At 39.9% G+C, this 11,510-nt stretch overlaps 1 protein-coding gene across 3 annotated transcripts in view; it reads right to left on the bottom strand.

The window, feature by feature from the left end:
- ATP7A (ATPase copper transporting alpha) overlaps nt 1-11,510 on the bottom strand; it is a 150,456-nt gene that overhangs the window by 95,691 nt on the left and 43,255 nt on the right. The window contains exon 1 of one of the 3 annotated variants that reach the window (XM_055081745.1): nt 6,118-6,140. The exons of the other annotated variants lie outside the window; for them this stretch is intronic. The gene's annotated coding sequence lies outside the window, so the exon portion shown is untranslated. Of the gene's footprint in view, nt 1-6,117; nt 6,141-11,510 lie in introns of those variants that run through there. 3 annotated transcript variants of the gene reach the window in all.

Genomic DNA, 11,510 nt, shown 5'->3' with positions numbered 1-11,510 from the left:
GATGCAGGGGACACGGGTTTGTGCCCTGGTCTGGGAAGATCCCACATGCCGCGGAGCGGCTGGGCCCATGAGCCATGGCCGCTGAGCCTGCGCATCTGGAGCCTGTGCTCCGCAACGGGAGAGGCCACATGAACCGCAAAAAAAAAAAAAAAAAGGGTCTCTAAACCCACCACCAATGGGTTAACTAATGGTCTCCATTCTATCACCCAAATATTCAGATGCCCACAGCATGCTTAAGTGCACTCTTTGTCCCACCAGTAGTGTGTTGACATACTTAGTCTCATCTGTGTTTGCTCCCAAGCCTGTTTATGCCCACTGAACTCCTTTTGATCGTGTGATTTAATTAAATATTATGTAAACGTACATAAAAATATTATGTAAACTCATGAAACATGAGTATAAAAGAGAGTTACTATTTCTGTGAAAACAAAGGTGAATGCTTTAGAAAGATTCAATAAAGGTGAACAGTAAACTGCTGAAATAGCTGCACATAAGCAACTTTAACAGAATGGGGGGAGAGAAATCATAAAAATCTAAAAATTCTATTCTCTACTTTCATGAAAGCAAACTAGAAATTGGAAATCTGGAAACCTGGAATGAAACAATATGGATGTGGTTTATACAAGAAAGAAAAGGAGGAATTTCAAAGGACCCATATACAAGGAAAAGGCCTTGACCCTACATATAAATATTGGAGAATGAATTAATATATGTTCTAGGTTTTTACAAAACGAACAGGCTACATATAGTTATTATGGCTCCTTTCTTCAACTGACCAACCACTGGATGGTTCAGGAGAGTTTCCACCATGTTTCCATCTTCCACGAAGGAAGACTCTAGAATACACCACAGAACAAAGAGGAAAAAATACCTGATTTCATTTTGTTTTAAAGGGCCCTGATAATTTACATTTTCAGCCTTGACTAAAACCTGTCATAAGCCAACTTTTATAAATAGTTGGATTGAGAATGTGTATCCCTAACAAGGACATCATTGAAATTTACTTTAAAGAATTTTCTTCCCTTCATTGAATTCCCTGTTTGTCCTATAAAGCCATGAAATGTTGCAATGGCCTATTACAATGGCTATGTCCAATACATTATGCTATTTTTTAAGTTGTTTCCATTCAGAATTCTCAGTGGAAGTCAGAGATGATTTTCCTCACATAGTTGTATATGACATTTCTTCTTCCTCTAAAAGTATTTATGGGCTTAGAAAGACTATTATTTCCTGAGAAAAGCAGATACTTTGTAAAAGTTTGTGTGGGGGGGGGCCGTAAAATACACATAACATAAAATTGATCATTTTAACTATTTTTTAAATTAAAGTATAGTCGACTTACAGTATTACATTAGTTTCAGGTATACAACATAGTAATTCAGTATTTTCATAGAATATATTCCATAAAAATTGTCATAAAATATTGACTATATTCCCTGTGCTGTGCATTACATCTTTGTAACCTATTTATTTTATAGCTAGTAGTTTGTACCTCTTAATCCCCTTCAGCTATTTTGCCCCTCCTCCCATCATTTTCCCCTCTGGTAAACACTAGTTTGTTCTCTATATCTGTGCATCTGTTTCTGTTCTATTTGTTCATGTGCTTTATTTTTTGGATTCCACATATAAGTAAAAATATACAATATTTGTCTTTCTCTCTGAGTTATTTCACTAAGTATAACACCCAGGTGTATATATATATATATATATATATATATATATATATATCTATCTTTTAATATTGGTGTTTTCATTTTCTTTGGATAAACACCTAGAAGTGGCACTGCTGGATCACATGGTAGTACTGTTTTTAATGTTCTGAGGAACTTTTATATTGCTTTCCATAGTGGCTGTACCAATTTACATTTCCACCAGCAGTGCACAAGGGTTCCCTTTTCTCCACATCCTAGCCAATACTTGTTATTTCTTGTCTTTTTGATGATAGCCATTATGACAGGTGTGAGGTGATATCTCACTATGATTTTGATATGCATTTCCCTGATGGTTAGTGATGCTGAGCATCTTTTCATATGTCTGTTGGCCATATGTATGTCTTCTTTGAGAAAAATGACTATTCAAGTCCTCTGCCCATTTTTTAATTGAATTGATTTTTTAAAATATTGATTTGTATGAGTTCTTTATATAGTTTGGATTTGACCCCTTATCAGACATATTGTTTGCAAATGTCTTCTCCCATTCAAGGTTGTCTCTTCATTTTGTTGATGGTTTCCTTCTCTGTGCAAAAGCTTTTAAGTTTGATTAGCTCCCATTTTTAAATTTTTGCTTTTGTTTCCCTTGTCTGAGAAGAGAGATACAAAAACTATTCATAAGACCAATGTCAAAGAGAATACTGCCTATACTTTCTTTTAGGAGTTCTATGGTTTTAGATCTTACATTTAGGTCTTTAATCCATTTTGAGTTTATTTTTGTATATAGTGTGAGGAAATGTTCGAGTTTCATTCTCCTGTATGTAGCTGTCCAGTTTTCCCAACACCAGTTACTGAAGAAACTATGTTTTCCCCATTGTATATTCTTGCGTCCTTTGCCATAGATTAACTGACCATATAACTGGATTTATTTCTGGGCTCTCTATTCTGTTCCATTGATCTGCTTGTCTGTTTTGTGCCAGTACCATACTGTTTGGATTACTGTAGCTTTGTAGTATTGTCTGAAGTCAGGGAGTATGGTACCTCCAGCTTTGTTCTTGGTTTCACTGATCTTCTGGTTTTTTTTGGTCTTTATTTTATTTATTTCCACTCTCATTTTTATTATTTGCTTCCTTCTGCTGACTTTGGGCTTTGTTTGTTCTTCTTTTTCTAATTCCTTTAAAATTAAAATTAAAGTTTAGTAGCATTAAGTACATTCACACTGTTGTGCAACCATGACCACCATCCATCTCCAGAACTTGCTCATCTTCCTAAACTGAAACTATAGTCATTAAACACCAATTACCCATTTCACCTCTACCAACCCCCTAGTAACCACCATTCTATTTTCTGACTGTACGAATTTGACTACTCTAGGTTCCTCATATAAGTAGAATCATTTGCCCTTTTTTGCCTGGTGTATTTCATTTAGCATAATATCTTAAAGGTTTACCCATGTTGTATCACATCAGAATCTTATTCCTTCTTTTTTTTTAAAAAAAAAGAAGTGTCTGTGTCCATGTGTGTGTATGCACACACGAGTATATGGCCTTTTATTTCTGTTTTTTTCTCTTATAAATTTATTTATTTATTTATTGGCTGAGTTGGGTCTTCGTTGCTGCACACAGGTTTTCTCTAGTTGCGGCGAGTCGGGGCTACTCTTTGCTGTGGTGCACAGGCTTCTCTTGTTGCAGAGCACGGGCTCTAGGCACGCAGGCTTCAGTAGTTGTGGCACATGGGCTCAGTAGTTGTGGCTCGAGGGCTCTAGAGCACAGGCTCAGTAGTTGTGGCGCACGGGTTTAGTTGCTCCACAGCATGTGGGATCTTCCCAGTCCAGGGCTCAAACCCGTGTCTCCTGCATTGGCAGGTGGATTCTTAACCATTGCACCATCAGGGAAGCCCGGAATGTTATTCCTTCTTAAGGCTGAATAATACTGCATTGTATGTATATGCCATATTTTGTTTATCTACTCATCTTCTAACACACCTTTGGGTCGCTTCTATCTTTGCGCTACTGTGAATAATGCTGTTATAATCACTGTTATACAAATATCTGTTTAAGTCCCTGCTTTTAATTCTTTTGGGTATATACTTAGACTTGGAATTGCTGGATCACTTGGTAATTCCACATTTAATTTTTTGAGGAATCACTGTACTGTTTTCCATAGCAACTGTACCATTTTTCATTCCTACCAACAATGCACAGGGGTTTCAATTTCTCTACATCCTCACCAACACTTGTTATTATTTTCTGTTTTTTTTAAAATAATAGCTATCCTAATGGGTGTGAAGTGGTAACACACTTTTTTACATCTCAGAAATTTCAATAAAGAATTAGTGAATTAAAGCTAAAATATGAGATAGATGGAAAGCCATAACCTTTCGTTATTAGCCATTTCACTGTTACTTTATTTCATTTACAATGTATTCTTACAATTTTTCTTGACAATTTCTTCTATATTCAGATTTCATGGCAGGAACTTATTACAATATATACTTTAAATGTGAAACAGTATGTTTTCAGCTCTATTTTAGGTATGATTAGTTTAATAGGTTAGCACAAGAACTTGGAATGAGTTCAAAGAGATAAGGATAAGAAGATGTAGGAATTCCCTGGCAGTCCAGTGGTTAGGACACAGCGCTTTTTCACTGGCATGGGCCAGGTTCAATCCCTGGTCAGGGAACTGAGATCCTGAAAACTGCGCAGGACAGCCAAAAAAAAAAAACATGTAACAACTGGTCACTAGTATGTGTTCTTGGCTCAACCTGTACTTATTTTTAGAGTGGATATAAAAGAGGAGCTGTTGTGAATTTCATTTACATCAGTTCTTCGGAAACTTACCTTTCAGATTTAAGCACATTTCTCTAAATTTTTTTCCTGAAGCTAGTAAGAGTATACTAAAGGGGTAGAGTATACTAAAGGGTACAATATTGTGCTTTCAGAACTATAAATGAATAGCCAAATAATAATGAAGCAATACTAGCCACAATTACTGTAACAAAGTAGACTGACCAGTAAAGGTGATGTGGGCAATATCTAGACCCTAGGAACATATTACTCTATCGCCCTGAACAACGTGTTTGTTCTATCTACTTTGGAAAGTAATAGCAGAGGAACTGAACTCTATCATTAAAAGTTACTTATTCAGGGACTTCCCTGGCAGTCTAGTGGTTAAGACTCTGAGCTTCCACCACACGGGGCACAGGTTCAAGATCCTGCATGCCGTGCAGTGAAGTTATTTATTCAAATACTTGTCCTCAACTCACCTAAGCATTTATATAAATGTCTCCCACACAAGAATAAAATAATTTGTAATACATTTAGGACCAATGAAACTGCATGAAATCTAAGGAAAATTTAAATAGGAAATTATGCCTATTTTAAACTAGGCAAATGTACATAAACAGCAATCTAGTACTAGTTATTGCTATATAAGTGTTACTTATAGTTACATAGTAAGTATTATTACTATACAATAAAAACTCAGAGGGGCTGGGAAGATGGCGGAAGAGTAAAACGTGGAGATCACCTTCCTCCCCATAGTTACAACAGAAATACATCTACACGTGGAACTGCTCCTATAGAACACCCACGGAACGCGGGAAGAAGACCTCAGACCTCCCAAAAGGCAAGAAACTCCCCCACGGACCTGGGTAGGGCAAGAGAAAAAAGAATAAACAGAGACAAAAGAATAGGGACGGGACCTGCACCAGTGGGAGGGAGCTGTGAAGGAGGAAAGGTTTCCACACACTAGGAAGCTCCTTCGTGGGCGGAGACTGCGGGGGCCAGAGGGGGAAGGTTCGGAGCTGCGGAGGAGAACGCAGCAACAGGGGTGCAGAGGGCAAAGTGGAGAGATTCCCGCACAGAGGATCGGAGCCGACCGGAACTCACCAGCCCGAGAGGCTTGTCTGCTCACCCACTGGGGCGGACGGGGGTGCTGGGAGCTGAGGCTCGGGCTTTGGTCGGATCTCAGGGAGAGGGCTGACAGCGTGAACAGAGCCTGAAGGGGTTAGTGCACCACGGCTAGCCAGGAGGGAGTCCGGGAAAAAGTCTGGACCAGCCGAAGAGCCAAGAGACAAAATAAAAAAAAATTAAAAAAAAACAAAGGAGCTCCAGAGACGGGCGCAAGCCACAGCTATCAGAGCGGACCCCAGAAATGGGAAGGAGACACTAAGGCGGCTGCTGCCACCACCAAGAAGCCTGTGTGTGAGCACAGGTCACTATCCACGCCTCCCCTCCCGGGAGCATGTGCAGCCCGCCATTGCCAGGGTCCCAAGATCCAGGGACAACTTCCCCGGGAGAACGCACAGCACACCTCAGGTTGGTGCAACATCATGCTGCCCTCTGTTGCCCCAGGCTCCCCCCATACCCCTCCCACCCCCTGGCCTGAGTGAGCCAGAGACTCCGAATTAGCTACTCCTTTAACCCGGTCCTCTCTGAGCGAAGAACAGACGCCCTCAGGCAACCTACACGCAGAGGCAGGGCCAAATCCAAAGCTGAACGCCAGGAGCTGTGGGAACAAAGAAGAGAAAGGGAAATCTCTCCCAGCAGCCTCAGAAGCAGCAGATTAAATCTCCACAATCAACTTGATGTACCCTGCATCTGTGGAATACCTGAATACGCTATGAATCATCCCAAATTGAGAAGGTGGACTTTGAGAGAAAGATATATTATTTTTTCCACTTTTCCTCTTTTTGTGAGTGTGTATGTGTATGCTTCTGTGTGAGATTTCGTCTGTATAGCTTCGCTTTCACCATTTGTCCTAGGGTTGTGTCCACCTGTATTTCTTTTGTTATTTTTTAACTTAAAAAATTTTTTTCTTAATGATTATTTTTTATTTTAATAACTTTATTTTATTTTATCTTACTTTATTTTATTTTATCCTCTTCCTTTCTTTCTTTCTACTTTTTCTCCCTTTTATTCTGAGCCATGTGGATGAAAGGCTCTTGGTGCTCCAGCCAGGAGTCAGTGCTGTGCCTCTGAGATGGGAGAGCCAACTTCAGGACACTGATCCACAGGAGACTTCCCAGCTCCACGTAATATCAAATGGCAAAAATCTCCGAGAGATCTCCATCTCAACACCAACACCCAGCTTCACTCAATGACAAGCAAGCTAGAATGCTGGACACCCTATGCCAAACAACTAGCACGACAGGAACACAACCCCACCCATTAGCAGAGAGGCTGCCTAAAATCATAATAAGGGTAATAGCAGAGGAACTGAACTCTATCATTAAAAGTTACTTATTCAGGGACTTCCCTGGCAGTCTAGTGGTTAAGACTCTGAGCTTCCACCACACGGGGCACAGGTTCAAGATCCTGCATGCCGTGCAGTGAAGTTATTTATTCAAATACTTGTCCTCAACTCACCTAAGCATTTATATAAATGTCTCCCACACAAGAATAAAATAATTTGTAATACATTTAGGACCAATGAAACTGCATGAAATCTAAGGAAAATTTAAATAGGAAATTATGCCTATTTTAAACTAGGCAAATGTACATAAACAGCAATCTAGTACTAGTTATTGCTATATAAGTGTTACTTATAGTTACATAGTAAGTATTATTACTATACAATAAAAACTCAGAGGGGCTGGGAAGATGGCGGAAGAGTAAAACGTGGAGATCACCTTCCTCCCCATAGTTACAACAGAAATACATCTACACGTGGAACTGCTCCTATAGAACACCCACGGAACGCGGGAAGAAGACCTCAGACCTCCCAAAAGGCAAGAAACTCCCCCACGGACCTGGGTAGGGCAAGAGAAAAAAGAATAAACAGAGACAAAAGAATAGGGACGGGACCTGCACCAGTGGGAGGGAGCTGTGAAGGAGGAAAGGTTTCCACACACTAGGAAGCTCCTTCGTGGGCGGAGACTGCGGGGGCCAGAGGGGGAAGGTTCGGAGCTGCGGAGGAGAACGCAGCAACAGGGGTGCAGAGGGCAAAGTGGAGAGATTCCCGCACAGAGGATCGGAGCCGACCGGAACTCACCAGCCCGAGAGGCTTGTCTGCTCACCCACTGGGGCGGACGGGGGTGCTGGGAGCTGAGGCTCGGGCTTTGGTCGGATCTCAGGGAGAGGGCTGACAGCGTGAACAGAGCCTGAAGGGGTTAGTGCACCACGGCTAGCCAGGAGGGAGTCCGGGAAAAAGTCTGGACCAGCCGAAGAGCCAAGAGACTTTTTCTTCCCTCTTTGTTTCCTGGTGCACGAGGAGACGGGATTAAGAGCACTGCTTAAAGGAGCTCCATATACACTACCAAATGTAAAATAGACAGCTAGTGGGAAGCAGCCGCAAAGCACAGGGAGATCAGCTCGGTGCTTTGTGACCACCTAGAGGGAGGCTCACTCCGCATCCGTACCCCTCCTCCCCCCGGCCTGAGTGAGCCAGAGCCCCCGAATCACCTGCTCCTTTAACACCATCCTGTCTGAGCGAAGAACAGACGCCCTCAGGCGACCTACACGCAGAGGCGGGGCCAAATCCAAAGCTGAACCCCGGGAGCTGTGGGAACAAAGAAGAGAAAGGGAAATCTCTCCCAGCAGCCTCAGAAGCAGCAGATTAAATCTCCACAATCAACTTGATGTACCCTGCATCTGTGGAATACCTGAATACGCTATGAATCATCCCAAATTGAGAAGGTGGACTTTGAGAGAAAGATATATTATTTTTTCCACTTTTCCTCTTTTTGTGAGTGTGTATGTGTATGCTTCTGTGTGAGATTTCGTCTGTATAGCTTCGCTTTCACCATTTGTCCTAGGGTTGTGTCCACCTGTATTTCTTTTGTTATTTTTTAACTTAAAAAATTTTTTTCTTAATGATTATTTTTTATTTTAATAACTTTATTTTATTTTATCTTACTTTATTTTATTTTATCCTCTTCCTTTCTTTCTTTCTACTTTTTCTCCCTTTTATTCTGAGCCATGTGGATGAAAGGCTCTTGGTGCTCCAGCCAGGAGTCAGTGCTGTGCCTCTGAGATGGGAGAGCCAACTTCAGGACACTGATCCACAGGAGACTTCCCAGCTCCACGTAATATCAAATGGCAAAAATCTCCGAGAGATCTCCATCTCAACACCAACACCCAGCTTCACTCAATGACAAGCAAGCTAGAATGCTGGACACCCTATGCCAAACAACTAGCACGACAGGAACACAACCCCACCCATTAGCAGAGAGGCTGCCTAAAATCATAATAAGGCAACAGACACGCCAAAACACCATCAGACGTGGACCTGCCCACCAGAAAGACAAGATCCAGCCTCATGCACCAGAACACAAGCACTAGTCCCCTCCACCAGGAAGCCTAAACAACCCACTGAACCAACTTTAGCCATGCGGACAGACACCAAAAACAACGGGAACTACGAACCTGCAGCCTGCAAAAAGGAGACCCCAAACACAGTAAGATAAGCAAAAAGTGAAGACAGAAAAACACATAGCAGATGAAGGAGCAAGGTAAAAACTCACCAGACCTAACAAATGAAGAGGAAATAGGCAGTCTACCTGAAAAAGAATTCAGAATAATGATAGTAAAGATGATCCAAAATCATGGAAATAGAATAGGCAAAATGCAAGAAACATTTAACAAGGACCTAGAAGAACTAAAGAGGAAACAAGCAACGATGAACAACACAATAAATGATATTAAAAATACTCTAGAAGGGATCAATAGAAGAATAACTGAGGCAGAAGAACAGATAAGTGACCTGGAAGATAAAATAGTGAAAATAACTGCTGCAGAGCAAAATAAAGAAAAAAGAATGAAAAGAACTGAGGACAGTCTCAGAGACTTCTGGGACAACATTAAACGTACCAACATTCGAATTTTAGGGGTCCCAGAAGAAGAACAGAAAAAGAAAGGGACTGAGAAAATATGTGAAGAGATTATAGTTGAAAACATCCCTAATATGGGAAAGGAAATAGTAAATCAACTCCAGGAAGCACAGAGAGTCCCATACAGGATAAATCCAAGGAGAAACATAACAAGACACATATTAATCAAGCTATCAAAAATTAAATACAAAGAAAACATATTAAAAGCAGCAAGGGAAAAACAACAATTAAGAAAATAAAATAGTGAAAGTAACTGCTGCAGAGCAAAATAAAGAAAAAAGAATGAAAAGAACTGAGGACAGTCTCAGAGACTTCTGGGACAACATTAAACGTACCAACATTCGAATTTTAGGGGTCCCAGAAGAAGAACAGAAAAAGAAAGGGACTGAGAAAATATGTGAAGAGATTATAGTTGAAAACATCCCTAATATGGGAAAGGAAATAGTAAATCAACTCCAGGAAGCACAGAGAGTCCCATACAGGATAAATCCAAGGAGAAACATAACAAGACACATATTAATCAAGCTATCAAAAATTAAATACAAAGAAAACATATTAAAAGCAGCAAGGGAAAAACAACAATTAACACACAAGGAAATCCCCATAAGGTTAACAGCTGATCTTTCAGCAGAAACTGTGCAAGCCAGAAGGGAGTGGCAAGACATATTTAAAGTGATGAAGGAGAAAAACTTACAACCAAGATTACTACCCAGGAAGGATCTCATTCAGATTTGATGGAGAAATTAAAAACTTTGCAGACAAGCAAAAGCTGAGAGAGTTAAGAACCACCAAACCAGCTTTACAACAAATGCTAAAGGAACTTCTCTAGGCAAGAAACACAAGAGAATAACAAAACGCAAAACAACTAAGAAAATGGGAATAGGAACATGTATATCGATAATTACCTTAAATGTAAATGGATTAAATGCTCCATAAGGCAAATACTAACAACCATAAAAGGGGAAATCGACAGTAACACGTTCATCATAGGGGACTTTAACACCTCACTTTCACCAATTGACAGATCATCCAAAATGAAAATAAATAAACACAAGCTTTAAATGATACATTAAACAAGATGGACTTAATTGATATTTATAGGACATTCCATCCAAAAACAACAGAATACACATTTTTCTCAAGTGCTCATGGAACATTCTCCAGGATAGATCATATCTTGGGTCACAAATCAAGCCTTGGTAAATTTAAGAAAATTGAAATTGTAACAAGTATCTTTTCCAAACACAAGGCTATGAGACTAGATATCAGTTACAGGAAAAGATCTGTAACAAATACAAACAAATGGAGGCTAAACAATACACGACTTAATAACCAAGTGATCACTGAAGAAATCAAAGAGGAAATCAAAAAATACCTAGAAACAAATGACAATGGAGACATGCCAACCCAAAACCTATGAGATGCAGCAAAAGCAGTTCTATGAGGGAATTTTATAGCAATACAATCCTCCCTTATGAAACAGGAAACACCTTGAAAAAACAACCTAACCTTGCACCTAAAGCAATTAGAGAAAGAAAAACAAAAAAACCCCAAATTTAGCAGAAGGAAAGAAATCATAAAGATCAGATCAGAAAAAAATGAAAAGAAATGAAGGAAATGATAGCAAAGATCAATAAAACTAAAAGCTGGTTCTTTGAGAAGATAAAAAAAATTGATAAACCATTAGCCAGACTCATTAGGAAAAAAAGGGAGAAGACACAAATCAACAGAATTAGAAATGAAAAAGGAGAAGTAAAAACTGACACTGCAGAAATACAAAAGATCAAGAGAGATTACTACAAGCAACACTATGCCAAGAAAATGGAAAACCTGGAAGAAATGGACAAATTCTTAGAAATGCACAATCTGCCAAGACTGAACCAGGAAGAAATAATAAATATGAACAGACCAATCACAAGCACTGAAATTGAAGCTGTGATTAAAAATGTTCCAACAAACAAAAGCCCAGGACCAGAGGGCTTCACAGGCGAATTCTATCAAACATTTAGAGAAGAGCTAACACCTATCCTT

The sequence above is a fragment of the Physeter macrocephalus genome, chromosome 21 (assembly GCF_002837175.3).
Source record: "Physeter macrocephalus isolate SW-GA chromosome 21, ASM283717v5, whole genome shotgun sequence".
In the NCBI taxonomy this organism is placed as follows: domain Eukaryota; kingdom Metazoa; phylum Chordata; class Mammalia; order Artiodactyla; family Physeteridae; genus Physeter; species Physeter macrocephalus.
Note: the sequence above shows the minus strand (reverse complement) of the source record. Positions and strands in the feature narration are given on the sequence as shown.